Source organism: Oryzias latipes, chromosome 21 (assembly GCF_053564925.1).
Source record: "Oryzias latipes strain Hd-rR chromosome 21, Olatipes_Hd-rR_3.1".
Taxonomy (NCBI): domain Eukaryota; kingdom Metazoa; phylum Chordata; class Actinopteri; order Beloniformes; family Adrianichthyidae; genus Oryzias; species Oryzias latipes.
In genome coordinates this window covers 19,529,616-19,549,389 of record NC_136257.1, presented here as the reverse complement: position 1 = coordinate 19,549,389, position 19,774 = coordinate 19,529,616, and positions in this window count along the sequence as shown.

The following is a 19,774-nucleotide window of genomic DNA, read 5'->3' as shown; positions in this document are numbered from 1 at the left end:
TTCTTGTGTTTGCGAAATTTTATGTTTTTACTTTTCAGAGAGAGGTGAGAAAAAAATGTTGGAAAATATTTTTTTATTTGCTGCTGACCAACACCTGCTAGAGAAAAGCCCAAAGCTGTTAGAAGGTGCAGAGCCAAAGAAAGCATCCACGTCCACACCTGCTCTGACAGCAAATTCCTGTGGCGGCTCACACTTCTCGACGTCAAGCTTCAAACAGTCACGTTTCAGTGACTTGCTCTTTGTGTGCAGAACTGTGGAGGAGTCTATGCAGCTGCCTGCTGCTGGCAGGTGATGTGAAGCTGAGAAAGTGGGTCAGCACTTGTTATAACAAAAAGACAAGCGCTCTCGCCTCCATGTAAGTATACGCACACATACAGCACATACAAGTACAGCACATTCTGATTTGTTGTGATTTGAGTTCTTTTTTTTTTTTTTTTTTGCAGGAGCTGTTTGAAATTCTGCAGGTCTATGTTGAAACATTCTGGACCAAACTTTATTGACAAGGAATAAAAGAGACAAATAGCATTTCATCATTGGTGCGGAAGCCTGTAACTGTTAGAAACACACTAGTACACTAAGTTGAATTAAATGAAACAAGAAACTAATCTAATTTGTGACAGAACATTAGAAAAACAGTACTAATTGAAGCAGATTTGTATAAGTTCCCCTGGAATGGCATTGCACAGATGTGTTACATTCTCCAGATGGTCGAGCCCAAATGTTTTGTGCATGAGTAGCAGGAATCCCCTCATTGGTAAAACAATGCCTCAATGGATAGTTTTTTAATCTGTCTTTACTTTACTACTTTTTTAGTTTCCACTAACCTGAGATTATTAGAACTGACAGGCAGTCAACGGAAGCTAAACTGGGACTTTAGGGATGAGAAAGCAAAAAAATAAAATAAAAAAATAAGGGGGTTGGTTATAGTGTGGGATTGTTTCTCGCGGAAGACGAATTGATGTCATGTTAAATATGTTTGATATATTTACTATGTACTGTCTTTGTCTTAAACTCTGTTTTATTTACTTGAACAATAACATGCCAAGGGACTCAAGATGTAAATTAGTCTGGGGTTATAATCTGGCATATTAACATTTGTTTTAATGTTCATTAATATGTATTGTCCCTTTCTCAGTAAAGTTAATGAATAAAAAAAAATCTGGGAGGTTAAAAACTGGAACAACATTTAAGTTTATATTCAAGTCACAACATATTTCATACATGTGATCTTAGTATTTGATAAAATTGTTGACGTGATGTTTTACAGAATAAGACATAGGCTTTTTTATAGGATTATTTTAGAGTTTATGTCATTTATAAGATGCGCCGAACTGTTCGATGTATTAAACGAGACAAAAGAGTCAGAGATAAGTCCATCAGTCAATCCGACTTTATTAAGTGCATTTACAGCAACTGTAAAACTTGTTTGTAACACGCTACATGTTTGCAACATCAGAAGTCTTAGCACAATCAGAATACTTGTAACTGGCAACCTCACTTGCAACATGTAAAAAACCTGAATGAGACCGCTAAAACAAACATTGCTGTGGTGATGCAAAACTACCAACCTTATTTCAATAAGGCGAAATCTTAGGAAAGCAAATGAAGATTTATTTGTGATACAGAAATGTGCATGAAATAGTCCACAGTATTTTGCCGGATAGGCTATGACCAGATGACATATTTATCCTGGTGGGATGAGCTCGAACCATAGATGGATAAACGCCAGAGCCTAATGGTGGTTGAGGCCAGTCCACGACACAGGATTGGTCCAGGTGGAGAATGAGGTGGAGGAAGGCCGGCAAAACTGTCTAGAATGTAGAGGGATTTAGAGGCAGAAATAAGATTGTGATTGGCTGAAAAAAAGAAGGCAGGGTTTTTTGCTATTGGTTTAGAGGGATGGCTTAATTGATGAGCACTGTGAGGTATTGAGATGAGGTAGATATCATTTATTGAAATTGCGCCAAAGCTTCATTAATAAAACATAAAAAACACACTTTTTAATACTGCTAGACGTCAGCTACATTGGCGTATTCACAATAACACCCAACCAAACATTTTGACAGACTGCTGTGTATCTCTAGAATTGTGTCAACATCATTAAGCACAACCAGAATTAATCCATATAGGTGTTTTGGATCATTAGGCCCACAGCAGATTTTTGGAAAAAAAAACGTAGCTTTTTAAAATACCGGTAATACAGTAATACAGTAATAAAGAATCCACCAATTATTTCAGGATGGGAAAATCCTCTAACATGTTTTCGCTTTATCCATTTTTTTTGTTTTTCACCACCAACAAACATTTTTTTAGAAACTCTAAATAAATGGTGCTGTTCTAGCGACCCTTCAATACTAGCCTCAGCATGATGAAGACCCTCTCTGCAGGGTGTGGTGAGTGGATGTTGACTGGGCATTAAGTCTGGGGAAGCACAGGAATCTGGATGACGCCACTGCCATTGTGCAGGGGTGTGTGTGGGCTTGGGGAGAGTTTGTGGACACGTCTGAAATCGCATCTTGTTGTGTACACAGAGACTTTCTCCAAAGATGAGCGTCATGGTGGATGGGCACTAGGAAGACCAGAAACCATCACTGCCCAGTATGTTTCGCCACACACCCTCAAAAGATTGCTGAGTCATGATAGCAATGGAACATGGTTGAACAGAATGTTAAAAAAAAGACATCATGCAGAAAACAAAAAACAACAGAACAGATGCCAAACACAGAAGCAAAATGTCAACATTCGGATTACATCAAGCTAAAAATGTTAAAACATGACGGTGATGCTTTGACTACCTTCTTCAAAATCATCATGTTGCATCATGCATTTTTTTTTATTAAACTCCGTCAAATACTCACGCATTACTTTAAAAAAAAACGAAGCTGGTGACATAAGTCCTCAAGTATTGAGTAGCAATTTGAAATGATGTGGTTTATAGATTGAAACTCTTTTCCCGTTGCTGAAAAGATCAATTATCTGAATAAAGGAACTGTCTCTGGTTTACAGTTTTTTGTTCTGCTAAAAACACCTGCAGGTTTAAACTGATGTGTACTAACAATGACTTACAGTAATAGGATGGAAAAATTGCCACACATCCCAGCTGCTTCACAAACCAGATTAGAACATAATCCTTCCACATCCCAACAATAGTCAAGTTTGTTGTGTTGATGTGCTCATTGCAGTTGTAAGATTAAAGATGAATTACCTCAACTGCTGAAGAAGTTCAGGTTTTTTAAAAATTTATTATTTGATTAGTGTTCCTTTTACTGTATCGATTTAAATTGTTTGTTTTCGTGGATTCTAGACTTTTTTGTTAAAATTATTTGTGTTAACTTTGAGAAAAAACTACGCTGCAACTCAGTAATTTTGTTGTTCTTTTTCTTTGGGTGAGGTGAGGAGTAAATTGTTTCTTGGTTAATTTTCAAACTACATACCAAAAAAAGGTTCTTGTTCAAATCACAGCTGAATCTTTTCTACGTGGAGTTTGCAGGTTTACTTGAGGGGTTTTCTCGGGCGTTCCAACTTCCTCCAATGTTCCAAAAATGTGCTTAACCCTTGTTCTGTCTTAGATTACCCCACCCTTCCATTGATGTGTTCTCCCTACCATGACAAACGTGGATAAAGGTGAAGAGGATTTCATGTAATCCATGGACACCAGTGAAAATCACAAATCATTGAAGAAAAAAGGTTCAGTGCACTGTCTAGTGGGTCTAGATGACCCAACTCCCAACGTTAAAGTGCCTAGGATAGCACAAGGGTTAATTTAAATTTTCTCTTATGTTTGAGTGTGTGAGTCTGTGGACGTGTGGAGGTGTTCGCTGGGATAGACTCATGACCCTGAAAAGGTCAAAGCTGTAATAGAAAATGGATGGATGGATAGACTGTTTCTTGATGATTAATAACATTTAAAGGATCTCTTGCAAAGTGTTACTGACTCAGTGGTACCTTTCCAAAAACCAGAGGAAGTTCGATTTCCTGTGTTAGTCTAGCTGAAATCCACTTTTACACGAGCTACTGCACCAAAGAACTTTAATGAGTCATTTCTACTGCTAGAAAATTAGACTGGAACCGGCTGCAGGTGAAATGAATACCTTTACCACCAAAGCAACATCAGTGTTGAAACACCTGTGATGCAACATTTGGCTTTATTTATGAAGGATGTGGTTAAATCAAATAAAGAACTAGGAGATCGTCCATCAGCAGTGTTTTGTTGCATGTGTGTGTGTGTGCAGGCTGAGAGGATGACACACTCCTGAGGAATTCTTACACCACCCCCTGTTGGCTCTTGTTTTGTGTCTGTAGATTTGGTAAGAAACGTCCTCTTACCCGGAGTCTGCACACACAGCGGTTTAGGCTTGAATGAATAATTGATGGACCCGATGGGTTACACCTTCCAAGAAGTTCTCAGCTGACAAGTTCTACAAAAGCACCTTGAAGGTTTCAGATCACTGGCTAGAACCATCGTAGAAATCCTCTCATTGCCCTGCATTGAATTGCCAAAGAGCATATTTTAAACAGTGCACAATCAGAGAGCGGCTCTGTCTGAGCCTCTTGACTTTTCAGTTCATCAGTTTTTCCTTCTTTTCATTCTTTTTTTTGTTGTTCAACAGTTTCCAAACCCCATTTTTCCAACACAATTAGCTTTGAATAATATTACAAACACATCAGTTCCAAGAATTTGTCGGCAGCCTCTCAGTACACCAAAATGACTGGACACCCAGAGCTTCTCAGAAAAGAGGCATGACTCACCAGCCAGGTAGATTTCATTCCACTAGAGCATGAAAAACAATTACTGCAGGAATAGACGTGCACAATTTGATCAATTAAATGAGAGGAAATAATATTTGAAGTAGCAATATGTGATACTTTTAAATCTGGAGATGCAGTGGCTTTGCAGGAAGCAGCAGATGACCTTTTGACCTGCAGCTCTGAAAGTTACAGGAACATGCAGATCATCTGCTCAAAGGACAAATTGTAAGTTTAGACATCCTCCCAAAAGAGAAAAAAGTATTCACCATAATGATTAAATATGATTGACATTTTTTTCTGGAAAAGCTTTGTAGTTGAGGCAGACCTATCACGTTGCTTTTCAGAGAAACCCTTGTGTGCGCACAAACCCTGCACATTTTCTTCTAAGTGTGTAATAGGATTACCGGTAATCATTTAGACAAAGATATTTGTGAAGTTGGCTTTACAGGGATGTAAAGTTGCAATGTGTGCATGTACCCTTAAGTCTGACTTATTCAGAAATATCTAAACACCGTAAAAAACTTCCAAGAATGATTTCATAATAAACAGACTGCGTCATACTGTTTTAAAGGTATTTGACTCAATCATAAACACTTTTATGCCAGGTTTCATTAGTGTGTTTCCTTGAAAGAGCTTATATATGTTGTGAAGCCATCTTTTTTTTTTTTTTTATCTCACTACATTTTATTCTCAACTCAATACTGCTTCTTTATTAAGCTGCAAAGAAACTACTCAGTTGTACGGTGGCCCTGAAGTTCAAATCACATAAACAAATCACTTAACGCTAAAACTTATAAAAGATCACAACGTGAATTCAAAAAGTAAAACAGATAATAAAAACGTTACATCCAAAAGTTTTCTCTTTATCACACATCTTAGGCAAAACATCCTTCTGCTTTTCTCTTTTCTTCAAAACATAAATGTAATCATCCAACCAGTGATGTCCCATAGTACTTACCGTTCCTGCTTTCTTATTTCACTTCATTTTTTAGCATTTCATGTTGATTTCTGGAAATTACTTTTGTTTTCCAAAATGTTTCTTTTTTTACATTTTAGTTCCTGGAATTTTGTTTGGATTTCTAAAATGTAGAGCTGTTTTTTATTTTATTTTATTAGGTTTTTTTACTTTTTAAATGTTGTTGTGATCTTTTATACAGTATGTTTTTTTGTTTTTTTTTTAACTTGTCCTGTCCAACAGCTGGGCAGACAGATGAGAGCTGAGGGCCTCTTGTGTTGTGTTTACTTTAACAATAGGGGTTATTAATCTTCATACAAACCAAAGGTATGTCTGAATAAACCCCTTTTGTAATTGAGGCCAAACTTTATTATTTTCAACCATGTTTGAAAATCTTTGGTGTTGGACCGGACGGAAAAGGAAAGAAGGGAAGAAAAGGGAGGGATGTTAGAGAGAGAGAGGGGTAGGAGGGTGATAATAGGAGGGGAGGGGGGATAAGACCATGAAGCAGCATAAAGCAACAAGTTTACTGGTTGTTTATCATTACGGTAAGGTTCAAATGTAGTACAAAAAGGGCGGGGCCTGTCCACACACACACTCAAATGTTATCAACACACCTGTTAGCTGCAAAAATGTCCACCTGTCGACATGTACACAAAACAGATAGTGTTTACACGCATACTTATGCCTTAAAACCAACTAGTGTGAAATCTTTCATTCATTCAATCTTGCAAACTATTAGTGCAAAGGCGAGCTAACACCTGTGCTCAGGTGAGTGTTTATGTTTTTCTAAAATGGATGGTGGAACGTGAAAAGAAGGAGGGAGAGTGCCCAGCCATCCCCACCCCACGACCCCCGCCGCTGCAGCAGCGGCAGCCGTGATCCCCCCAACGCCACACGGGAACAGGCACGGAACAACCGCCCCTCGGGCGACCAAAACCGCCACCCAGGCCAGGGCCAGCAGGACCGCCGCGAGGCCCCCAGAGCCAGAGAGCAGGGAGGCATGGAGGGAAAGAGAGCGCCGCCCCAGCCCAACCAGGAGAGCAGCCCCCCCGCCGCGCCGGGAGAGCCCAACGCAGGGCCCCACCGGAGAAGGACGCCCACAGCCCCAGACGAGCACCCCATCACCACCCAGGAGTTCCGGGCATCCCCCCGCCCCAACCCCAGGTACGAGCCAGGACCCCCCAAGGGAGACCCGCTCCGCACTCCAGGCAGCCACCCACCCGGCCCACGGTTGGTCCAGGGAGGAGCAAGGCAGGGGCCCGCCGCCCCCGCCCAGGAGGGGGGAACCCCGGGGAAAAAAGGGGGCCCACAAGGGGTGTTGTAAATATGGCCCGACCAGGCTCGGCCACAGTTGGAAATTTGGCGGGGCCCAGCGCTCAGGGGCAAGGACCAGGACCCACCCCCCAGGGACACGAACACCCCCGGCTCAGTTGTAATGTAAACCCCCCCACAGCGCGGAGAGAGAACCGCCGGGCCCAGGAAGCCGGCACCCAGGGGACACGGCCGCCGTTGCCAAGGGGCCCGCACCCCCCACCAGGGAAGGGGTAGGGGACAGATGGTCCTAGGTCCCACCTTCCAAAATGTGTGTGCGTGTATGTGTGTTTGAGAGGGTGTGTGTGTGCATGTGTGTGTGTTTATGTTGGAATGTACATATTGAGGGGGGAGGGGTGTGTGTACTAAGGGGGGTGCAGTTAAAATTGGCGGGTAGGGCACTAAGGGGACATCTCCTGATTACTCACAGTGATGTCCCCTCACCCTCCCCACCAAGGGGCCCTGAATGTCTAAGGTGCGGTTAAAATTGGCGGGTAGGGTGCTAGGAGGACATCTGCTGCTTACTGGCAGCGATGTCCAAGCACCCCCCCTACCAAGGACCCTACATGTCTAAGGTGCAAATAAAACCGAAATAGGGGGGGGCCACTCCATACTGCAACCATAGGAGGGGGGCCACTGCCAAGTAGCCCCCCCAAGGCGCATCGCAGGCTAAACCCCCCACCCCCTCACCCTAATATGACGTTATATGAGGAAGGGGGTGAGTTGGGGACAGCTGGTAGGCTGTCCCCCGGTGGTCAGACAACTGTCCCCCAGCCCCCCCCCCCCCCCCCCCCCCCCCAGCAGAGGGGCCAGGCCCACCCAGCCCAGGGGCCCCACCCCCGGAGGCGCCGACACCCCAGGCCCGGCACCACCCACCCCACACAGAGAGAGAGGAGCCAGAAAGCGTCGCCCCCCCCCGGAGCAAGCCCAGGCCCCCACCCCCAAACGCCGGCCCTAGAAGAGCTCTGGTCAGGCCTTGACGGGACCGAGGCGGCCAACCGGCCGGGGCAACCGCCGATTGCCTCAGCGGAGACCCCGACCCGTCAACCCCCCCGCCCCGTACCAATAGTGGGCCCCCCTCCCCCCCAGAACGCCCCCCAACAGGACAGGGCCGAGAAGCCCCCCACCCCAGACCCCGCAGCCGAGGCAGATGACACCCAGAGCGACCGGGGGCCCCGAGAGGGTTGTCCCGTCCCGTCCCAGAGCCAGGGAAGGGCTGAACCCAGCCCCAGGTGCAGATTGGCAGCCCATCCAGCGCCGCCGCCCCCACCCCCCCCCCCCGAGCAGGGCCCCCCGCCAACCCCCGCCAGCACAGGCAAAGGGACCACCCCCCCAAGCCAAGCCAGACCACCACCCCACCCCCCCCAACACGCACCCCCACACCCAAGCCCAGAGGACCATGCAGCGCCCCAGCCCGCCCCACCCAGGCACCGGACCCGACCCCCCGACCAACAGAGCCCCCACCACCCCCCGCCAGGCATCGGAGGCCCCGACCCCCACCCCGAACCACGGCAGATTGGCAAGGAGCAGCGACGACCAGGCCCCCCCACCCCCTAAGTCAGGGGTCGGGAACCTTTTTGGCCGAGAGAGCCATAAACGCCAAATATTTTTAAATGTAATTTCGAAAGAGCCATACAATAATGTTGTGTCTCTTTCCCACACTGATGCACGGAGACTTAACCTCTTTTAAAGTTCTTTATTCTGGTTACTGTAGACCGCAACAAACGCCATACAACTAATTCATCAACTCCTGAATCTCTCCTGCCGAGACGAGAGAGAGCGCTTCTCCCAACTTTATCAACTTCACTGCCGCTCCAGCCCTCCCATTTTCCTTATTCGGCCCATAGCTGAACCCCATTGGTCCAAATTACCTAACAACAGGCTGAGCGACAGAACTGAGAGCCAATCAGATCTCTGCTTGATGCCTTCAATGAACCCCAGAACTTTTAACGCGGCCCGACAGCCAAGTTAAACTCAGTCCGCGACAATATTTTTAAAACTAAATATACAAGTGAATGTGTGCATTTGATGTCATTTCAACATTTTTAAAGTACAATAAGTCTGTGGATCCTTTTTAATAACATTGTTATGCTGTTGCTAATAAATGATGAGTATTTCTCGTGGTAGTTTTGTTGATGGTCTAGTCTGGTTGATACGTGGTGAGTTTCTGCTTCATGCAGGCGTTGAGACTTTAAACGTGATCTTAGGTAGGTCTGAATGTTCTGTAGATGTGACAAAGACTGCTCACATGCAGACGCGGAGCCAAACACACACTCACACACTGCAGTGAGTGACAGGCATTGGGTTTTACGTTTTTACAATCCCTGCGCGATTCACCTGCAGCCTGTCCCCACAACCCCTCACCCCCACCCTCTGCTTTCTTCCTCACACTCCCGTCCCCGCAACTGCGCGCTCTTTCTCAGAGACGAGAGCGCGCAGTTTTAGGCACGGCAATTCACAGGTTTCCGGGTGGTACAAACTCTGTGAAATAGATAATAGTAAACTGATAGTTTTTTCTCCAAGCACCGATACTACTGCGCGCCTCTGGCATCGCATCGCGCCCGAAAAGGACTGGTCTAATGAAAAAAAGTAAAATTAAAGATTTGTCTGCGAGCCACATGTGACCATCAAAAGAGCCATATATGGCTCGCGAGCCATAGGTTCCCGACCCCTGCCCTAAGTCATGGAGTTAACTATGGGAGACCAGATAGACTGAATTCTTTCAAAGTTACTTGAACCTTGGGCTGACATTTTTTCCAAGCCGATATGATCAAGCAGCAGATTTCAGAGTTGACTTATATTTATATTTTTCTTGTTTTTCCAATTTATTAAAATAGTTTTTTTAGCAATACAAAGAGTTATGAAAATGATAGAGCCTAATCCTCCTTCTACATCGATGGCACTCATGTCACCAAGCACACAAAGTGACGGTGAAGCCGTGATTGAAACTTTAAGCCAGACTGACAGATCGGCACATACATGCTGCCAGAGAGCCTGGACAGGCGTGCAGATCAACAGTGCATGCATGTAACTGTCGGGTAGATTACTGTCACAGTGCTGACAAATGTCTGAGTTACTGAGACCCATCTTGAACATCCTCTGTCCAGTGTAGTAAATTCTGTGAAGAGTTTTGAAATGGATTATCTGCAGATTTGGACTTTTTGTCAGTTTAAAGGTGTTTAGACATAGTTCTGACCAGAAGCTTTCATCTGTGCTGATGCTCAAGTCTGCATCCCATTTTGTTGTTGGAAGTGAAATATTATTATCTAAATTACATAAAAGTTTGTATATTTTGGAGAGAGTTTTATTCATTGAGAAATTAATCAGAGTGGTAACTACATCTGGTGGTTTTAAATCGTTGTCTCTGTATTTAAACTTTTTAGTAATAATTGATTAAGTTGCTGATATTCCAAGAAGTTATTTATTCCATGTTTGTCTTGAAGTTCCTGGGGAGTTATGAATCTTCTATCAATAATTATGTGCTCTAGTTGTTTTATGCCCCCTGCTTGCCAGGCTGGGAAGTGGATCATTTTTTTGTTTATAAGGATGTCTGGGTTGTTCCAGATGGGTGTCATTTTGCATGGTTGAATTGATTATTTTGATATTTTAAGAAATTCCCACCAGGCTGTTAAAGTGGCATTTATGTTAATACTTTTGAAACAATCCTGTTTTTTAACTGTTTGGCTAATAAATGGAAGATCTGACAGGTTGATCTTTCCACATAACGCCTGTTCCAAGTCTAACCATGAGTTGGTCTCTGGATTATTTTTTAACCATTTTAAAATGGATTGTAATCTATTTTCAAGAAAGTAATTGTGGAAGTTAGGTAATTCTATTCCTCCACAGCTTTTTGCAGATTTTAAAGTTTTTAAACTGATTCTTGCAGGTTTATTGTTCCATAAAAAGCTTGATATGGATGAGTCTAATGTTTTGAACCATTTTAATGGCGGTTGTGTGGGAATCATTGAGAATAGATAATTAACTTTGGGTAAGATTTTAATTTTTACCGTGGCTACCTTGCCCATAAGGGACAGAGGCAGGTTGTCCAGCTTGTTAGATCGTGTTGTATGTCTTCCAGTAATGGGGTGTGGTTTAGCTGCACCAGTTCTGATAGTTTGGGGGAAAAATTGATACCTAGATATTTGATATTTCCTGATTTAACTGGTATTGTGAGTCTTTGCTCTGCATTACTGTTCAGTGGTAATAAAACAGACTTATTCCAATTAGTACAGTATGTTTTTGCCTTTAGTGATTTATTAATGCAATTTGTGCTTTAGAGCCACTGTACCAGATCGTTGTTTGGGCTACAAGAGCGTGAATTAAGATCATTGTACGGTAATCCACTTCATTCAAGATCCTTTCAAACAGGCAGGAACTGCAAGAGTTCATGGCTAAGAAAGAATGCAGGCAGAGGAAAGGTGTAATACCTATGAAATCTTTGAACGACCCCAGCAATTCAAGCCTAAAAGGCAGCATAAATGAAAGCTCTAACCAACTATCAGCTTTACCAAAAATGAAAGTTCCAGGTACAAACTTGAAGACAGAGATTGTGTGCCAAAAACTTGAGTTGGTTCCACAAAAGAGGAGCTGGCTCTGCCTCCGGTTCTGTTTATGAACATTCTAGGAATAAAAACAGACTGAGAACAAGGTGATCTGTTTGAAAAACAGGCAAAGGTGAGCTCTTTGAGATAGAACAGAGCTTTATGTGATCAGAATTTTGACAAAAACTGCCAAAATATAACCTCTTTCATTAGTTTAATCAAAACTCTGGCTGCAGCATTTTGAACCAGCCGAGAGCTTCTTAAAGAAGTTCAAGAAGAGCTTGATTGTAAAGAGTTACAGGAGTGTAATCTTTAGAGTAACAGATGCATAATCATTTTCTGCATCACTTTGGGGTGGGATTTCCTGATTTTGGAAAAACTGCAAAAGTGAACTCAGAACATTCTAGAAATTTGATTTAAATGAGAATTACAAGTCAAATATTCATCAAACTGATTACAAGGTTTCCCAGAATGGGAGTACAGCCATCCAGTGGGATTACATTGCTACCAAGTGAATTCCTGAGATGCACAAGAACAATAATCTCTGTTTTTATCAGAGTACAGTAAAGCAATATGTATTTATGTAAATTGGGAGACATCTGGTTTAATAGCTGAGTAACATCAGCATATTAATGGACTTGTAAGCTGTGCCGCTTCTTCATGTTAACTGACTGACTGACGTGAGGACTGGAGGCAAGATTGGACCACACACAGAGCCCTGTGGTACACCGTGACTGACTCTGGTGTGTGGTGAAATGTGAAATTAAAACCCAACATGGGTTCCAGTCTCTACAGTTAAACATTAGGATCATTTATGTCAAATGTAGCATATAGGTTTAAAGTCCCATTCCACTCATCCTTCGATGTATTGTAAAAGTGTTCCCATTTTAATCTTTATATATGTCCTTCCTCATAAGAAAGATTCACAGCCGACTTAAAATCTTGAGGACACAGCTTTTAAATAGGGACATGTTATTATACCTAACACGCCTTTTTTTTCAATTTAGTATTTTGTAGCAACAAATTAGCATCTAATTAGCATTTTGTCGTTATAAATTACCATTTTGTGAGCATAAAGTAGTATTTCGTAGACACAAATTAGCATTTTACAGTTTTTCTCAGTTGCTTTAGTACAATTCTCAGATCAGAATTGAATTTTGCAAATACGTGTGTGCATTTCTCAAAACAATTTGTACAAACAGCAAAACACTATGGATTTCTTGAAAAAGCCTGTAACTTGCTCAAAATCTTTAGTTCATCTCTCAAAACTAAGTCTTTATGTCATTGAACATGTCAGGGCCATCAGAAAGTCAAGTCATTGTGTCATTGTGTCATTGTCTACGAACAAGACAGTCGAATTACTTAGTCATGTTGTCAATATAACTGTGTACTTTAGAGGGAGGTTCTGATGTAAACTATGGCTAAAGTTTTGATGACAATTATTGTAAAATGTAAGTTACACATTTTTTGTTTGATTGCAGGAGACTGGCCAAGATTCACATTTACACTTTTATTGTTCATATTGTAATTTGTTGACAGACCATGTCATATCAACATAGAAAAAACCCACTGCAAACAGTAACACAAAGGGAAAAAAAAGATCGGACAATATTCTGTCCAACAGTACAGGCAGTGCAGTGCAGTAGGAATTAGTGTGGTCTTCCCTCTTGACACCTCTTGTCGTTCCTGTATGTTAGGCCACAAATTCTCATCCACATCACAGCGAATATCCTCTCTTGCAATGCAGCGAAATATGTTTGTCACATTATGACAACTTGGTCAACCATTTTGCAGTTAATGACTTATACGATGAACTAATGACTAGGTGTTTTGAGGAGTAAGACTATTGCACAGTGAACTATAGAATACATTTTGATCAACATGACATAAACAACTGATAATGTAGCAAAGAGCAGAGATATTGTACACAATCATTTGCATGGATGTACCAAAGCAATTGCAACTTGTTCAAAGAAGTGAGAAACTGCTTATATGATGTGCACAAGTGACATCATGATGTGAAGATTGAACAAATAGTTTGGGGAATTTCATTCTGATCTGAGAATTGTACTAAAGCGACTGAGAAAAACTGTAGTTTTTTGTGGCCACAACTTTCTAATTTCTTTTCACAACATTTGTGCACATAGCAAGCTAATTATCAAGTAATTTATCAAATTGAAAAGAACTAATTTTTTTTGTACGGCATCACCAGGGCTCCGTACCATGGAACCTGAAGATGATCATTTTCATCCAGATGGAGCGTGGCATCCTGGCATTTACACAGATTCCCCCTCATTTTATTTGAAATTCTGCCTTTTTTTTAAATTTTATTTCACCACCTGGCCAACATTTTCAAAGCTGTCGATTACTATAGGTTGTGATCACGTTCTCACACTCTGTTGGTGAGAAACAGCTTGTGTGTAGGAAAAAAGACGAACTGCGGGAATCTATGAATGCATCCTCTTCTGCTCTGGAAAAAAAGAGGCAAAAATGTTCATTCTAGATTTTTATCCCTCGACAGAATGATGATTGCATCCCAGTTAGAAGCTAAAACGTGATCTAATTTTGTGGCTTGCTGTTCATTCGTCTTTTAATGTCATAAAAGCGTCAGTCCTGGAAGAAGAGTTACTGTTAAAGAAAGTAGAAAGGGAGTCCTGAGGCAGGTACCAAAAGGTCACTGTGGGCTGTAGAAAAAAAAGAAGGTGTGTGTTTAGATGGAAAGAGAAGCTGGAAGGGGAATGCAGGCACACAAACACAGTTTGCTGTCCCAACACAAAATGCTGGTACTGCTATTGACTTTTTCTCCGTCCATGTTTAAACTCTGCATGCTGCACAGACACTGAACATCATCTCACTTCTCTGAGCTTATTTTCCTGCTATGACATCCATTTGAATCAGAATCATGAATCATTCTGGAACATATTGCTGCATATTTGTAAAATACTAAAAAATTACATATATAATACTCATAATTATATCTTTAATACTCAAAAATGGCTTTCCCCCCTCTTTTTAGGTCAGCGACATGTTGGCCCAGCTGCTCCCAATGAGAGAGGTCACACACTTTAGGAGCCAGAAGGCATTTAGACACACAAGTCTGCAGCATTTTTCTTTGGTGACAAAAAATAAAAGAAAGATGACATAAAAACAACTTTTTGTGTTTACATGTTTTTTACTGCACATTTGTTAGCCTCCGTTTTGTTGGACCAAAACTATGTGTAATAGATGACTTGTTGATAGTCTGTCCTAAGAAGTAAGAGTGAGATCTAAGTGAGATCTAAGTGTTTCTTTTTGTGTATTATTTGCCCATTTCAGGGCTTTTTTTAAAATCAACTTCTCTTTTAATGTTTTATGTCTTTACATTTGTACGGTCTGTCACGTTACACTTTCTAAACATTGCAAAAACATTTGATTTCCTTCTTTGTGGGCCCTGTCTCATTTGGTCTAATATTATCCAGTGGATTTGAATTTAAGTGACTAAAAACTTTGTAAAAAAAAAATGCAAGAAAGTATGTCTGTTCCGTGTAAACGTGTTTCTGTCTCCTAAATTCAAGAGTAAAGGAAATAACTGAAAGCTTCCAAAAATTACAACATTTTTAAAGGCTGAAGAAACTTTTAATACTAGCAAGTTCTTTAGCTGAAATAACTGTGATATTGCCAAAAAAAAAAAAAGGTCAAACAATCAAAAACTGAAGCAGATAAAAAATTGAGTGTTGCATATCCAAATAAGTTAGATGCTAACTGCTAACCTGGCTAAATTAAGTGTAGGATATTGGAAAAAAGACTAATAATTATAATCCATTCCTCCATCCATCTTCGTCCGCTTATCCTGGATCGGGTCATGGGGGCAACAGCCAAAGACGCCCAGATTCCCCTCTCCCTGGCCACCTTCTCCAGCTCCTCTGGGGGACCCCGAGGCGTTCCCAGCCCAGCCGAGGGACGTAGTCTCTCCAGCCTTACCTGGGTCTTCCCCGGGGCATCCGCCCAGTGGGACATGCGCGGAACACCTCCACAGGGTGGCGTCCAGGGGGCATACGAACCAGATGCCTGAGCCACGTCAAGTGGCTCCTCTCGATGTGAAGAAGAAGTTCTACTCAGAGCTCTCCAGGGTTGACCGAACTTCTCACCCTTTCTCTGAGGGAGCGCCCAGCAGCCAACCTAAAGAGAAAGCTCATTTCAGCCGCTTGTATTTGGAACCTCGTTCTTTCAGTCGTGACCCAGAGCTCATGACCATAGGTGAGTATTGAAACATATTGATATAAAACCTGGGTAAATAAATTATGTAGAATGCAAAAAAACTATTACCATTAATTCTACCAATTTAACCAAAGAAAGTCCAAATCTGTTATCACTGTTATCATTAAATTTGATTCTGAAATAAAAAAAAAGTTATTGAAGACCCACTGTGTGGGTCATGGTGTTTTTGTTGTTTTTAACATGTTTTGTGCCGTTTCTGTCATGATGGAGGACACATATTAAGAAAATTAAGCTTAAATTTGCATTTCATAGTTTTTCTTTATTAAAATTGTTGATGAAAAAATGTGGTTTGAAAAGCTTGTAACAGTGATGCAGAAGTAACAACAGCAAGCCACAAGCTTCTGTATGACAGGATAGCTCCATAGCTCGTCATTTTTGTTGCACTGGTAATGTTAGTTTGGTGTGTGAGGAGCTGTAAGCTAGCGGGAGATTGTAAACAAAGGCATGATGGGAGGTATGGGTGGGCATGTTATGTGCCAACAGTCCCAACCACAACTCAGAGGTGAATTTCTAATGAACTCCTGCTGCTCTGCTAAAACAGCTTAATCATAATTAAAAGACCACTAGAAAGCTTTGAAAACAGATCAAAAGATGACCGGAGTGGGACTTTAAAAAGCTCAATGTTTGTTTCCAGAATGATTAAAATGGCTAAAAGTCAACAAAGCTAGTTCTCTCAAAGATCTTAATAATTCAGTTTTGTTTTTGTTTTGTTTTTACAGATTTTGAACTTTTTTCATTCATTTTTTTATCATCATAAAAATGCTAAATATGTATTACAAATGCTAAAAGTTCCGAAACTCGTTTGTCATTGTTCACAGGTGAACGGTCAGGTGAGTGGAACAAACAGCTGCTTTTGCTGTTGTGCAGATGAGGCCGCTGACTCGGCATTGGGTCTTAACCAAACACGGTTAAAGAGCGGCTCGCATGACTGGTCACGCGTGTCTCATGTTGGACTTGTTGGCTGAACATGACACCACAGGTGAGCCGTAAATGTGATGGAGATGCACATGGAGCATGAGAAGAGCTAATTAACAATTATTCTGTGCGCTTAAGGTCAGCCGTAACCCGTAACCCTTGACCCCACCCTTACATTGACGTGTCATCCCTACTATGACAAAGGTGGATAAAGGTGGAGAGGATTTCATGTAATCCATGGACACCAGTGAAGATCACAAATCATTGAAGAAAAAAGGTTCAGCGCACTGTCTAGTGGGTCTAGATGACCCAACTCCCAATGTTAAAGTGGCTAGGATAGCACAAGGGTTAAACAAACACATTCTCAAGAACCACCTTTGAACTGGTTTTCTTGGGGGAGCAGGTCGGTGATTCCGTTTTTAGTTCAAACTATGCCTGGAAGTCCAGAGCAAAGACTTTTTCCACCCGGATAGAAGAGAAGTAAAAGCAGAAAGTCTCCACATCAATACCAAACATATTTGTCTGCAAAGTCTGGTGATTGCATAATGATCATCTGGACAATAACTCCAGATTTTCCATCTGTTTTTTGTATTATTGTTACTGCACCAACAAGGTCATGCTGACGGCTGCAATTGATTAAAAAAGGAACCATTTCAGGAAAGGAAAATGGACCGAGGGATCAACATGGGGGCATGAGGGTGTTATATTGAGAACTAGTTAGAGGCTGAGCTGATTCAGCTCCGTTCTCATGTCACCTGTCAGAGTTCAGTCAGGACTCTGAATGAGCTTGATGAGTCTGAATGTCATGCCGTTTGCTCTGCCGGAGATGAAAGATTTCCTTTTGTGTCAAAAATGTTACTTCATGCTTCTTACAGCAGGATGGAAAGTGTGGTTTTGACAGTGTGTGTCAACGGCCGCACTGTAAAAACAGACCCTTTGGAAAAAAGTCAAAAATCTTGACCCCATTGGTAGATTTTCTTTAAATAAGTGAAATAAATATGACAATGGGACGATAAAACACATATTTTCTCAAACTAAGATTATTTTGATTCTGAAAAACTTTATTAAGATTATTTTCTTGCAAGACAGAAAATTTGACATTTTGCTTTCAAAGAAGGGTCATTTTACTTTCTTAGATTCCGTTTTTACAGTGTGAGCTTGTTCCAGGCCAGTGTGTCAAGCTTCCTAGTATGTACTTACAGCACGTCACAAAATCCTAATCCTCCTTAAAGGCTGCCCTCCATTTATTGTCTGATTGTTGATCTGCTGCAACAACACCAAACAGATCGGAGGATAAATCCAACATTTGTGTTTTATTTGCACATTTGTTTGTTCCAACTGCTTGAATAACTGCAGTTCAGTTTTTATTCAACTTGAAACATTTATGCATTTTGTACTCATCTCCTAATCAAAAAATGTTTTTATTTTTTATTTGGATCATTCTTTCAGGATGTTTCATATATGTACATGTTTATAACTTTTGAATAAGAACGTTCCAACTTCAAATCCTATCTACTATCTGCAAAGTCAACCATTGCTGTCATCCATTTAATGTTTGGTTCCTCATTGCAATAACCAAAAGTAAATTCATTTGCTCTTTTAAACCTCAGGTTTATAAGTTAGAGCAAAATGGTTTACATTGAGCAAATGCAAAAATATTACGTGTAACAGATTAATTTTTAGGTTAAGTCAGTGTTCTGTTTTATGCCCTGTGGTTAATTTCAGAAATGATCATGAAATGAAAACAGCTGCATTAGATGAGTTCACATCATCCATCTGACAGAGATCCACGCTCAGGTGCAGAGATGGAAACGCTCACTGACCTCTGACTCGGTTTTGTCAGCTTTACCAGCATCCTTAAATGAAGCAAATGATACTTGATCTGGATCCAGCATGTCACTGGAAATCTCTGACCCTGCTAACATCAGGTGGGTGTTCTGCAGCTGAGGTACCAGCACCCATGTGTGATTGGATTACATTTGTTTCACAATTTGCACATTTTGGTAAAAGCTGAGATTTGTTGTCGTACAAAGATTTGAGATGATAAAAGCCACTTCATGAAGCCTTTCTTTTCTTCAAATTTTGTTAACACACTTTAAAAAAACCCTATAAAGTAAATTCTGGTTTGTTTTGATGGTTTACACTTTTCCGTTTCCTTGCACAAAACTGACCCACATTCCTTAACGGTGCAGTGATGCCCCCTGGTGTTCACTTCCTACCATTACACAAACACTTAGTTCCAAGTTTTCCTTTTCTACCAGACAGCAGAAATATTGAAATGGTGAAATAAGTCAGAGGTGGAGTCTGTTCACTTTTAACATCCAGAAAAACAAAAATCCTTAAGAGGTCAGAGTCAAAGAGGAAATAGAGGGATAGATAGCCATTGCAGAACCATTAATTTTATGATGGGTTTCACTGAAGGTGTCAATACACGTGATCCTTACAGACCATCATTTGATCCAACACACCTACTTCATCTGACCAGATGGTTCAGTCCAGATTTTGGTGTTAGATGCTTCTAAACAATTTTTTAGTCGTTGACTTTTTCAAATTTAGTGACTTATCTTTCATAGAAGCGGAAAAAGTAATTTTGATAGTGATATTAATCTACAAAGGACTACAAAGGACTTTTTTTTTTTTAAACAAAGACAGATCAATTCATGTCAAACAATACCGGTCTATATTATTTTGAAAGAATTATCAGTCCTCTGATCAAACATAAGCAAAAACAAAAAGCACAAAAACTTTACAGAAATATATTTTTATGTCCTGACAAGCTGAATCTGAAATTTGCATTTAAAACGAAAAACATACACAATATTACAATAAAAACCCAACACACCCTTCCCTGTCCCCTCCCTTAACAAATATGACACATGACCCCCCCACACAATGAATCCTTAGAAAAGTAACCTCTCAAAGAAACTTAAGGCTTGGCTCTGCTGTGAGGAAACCGTATTTGGGAACCTCTTCATTCCAGGAGCCAGCTCTGCCTCGCAGCATCGCCACAGTGCCCATCCAGACCGGGACAGCAACGGGGTCC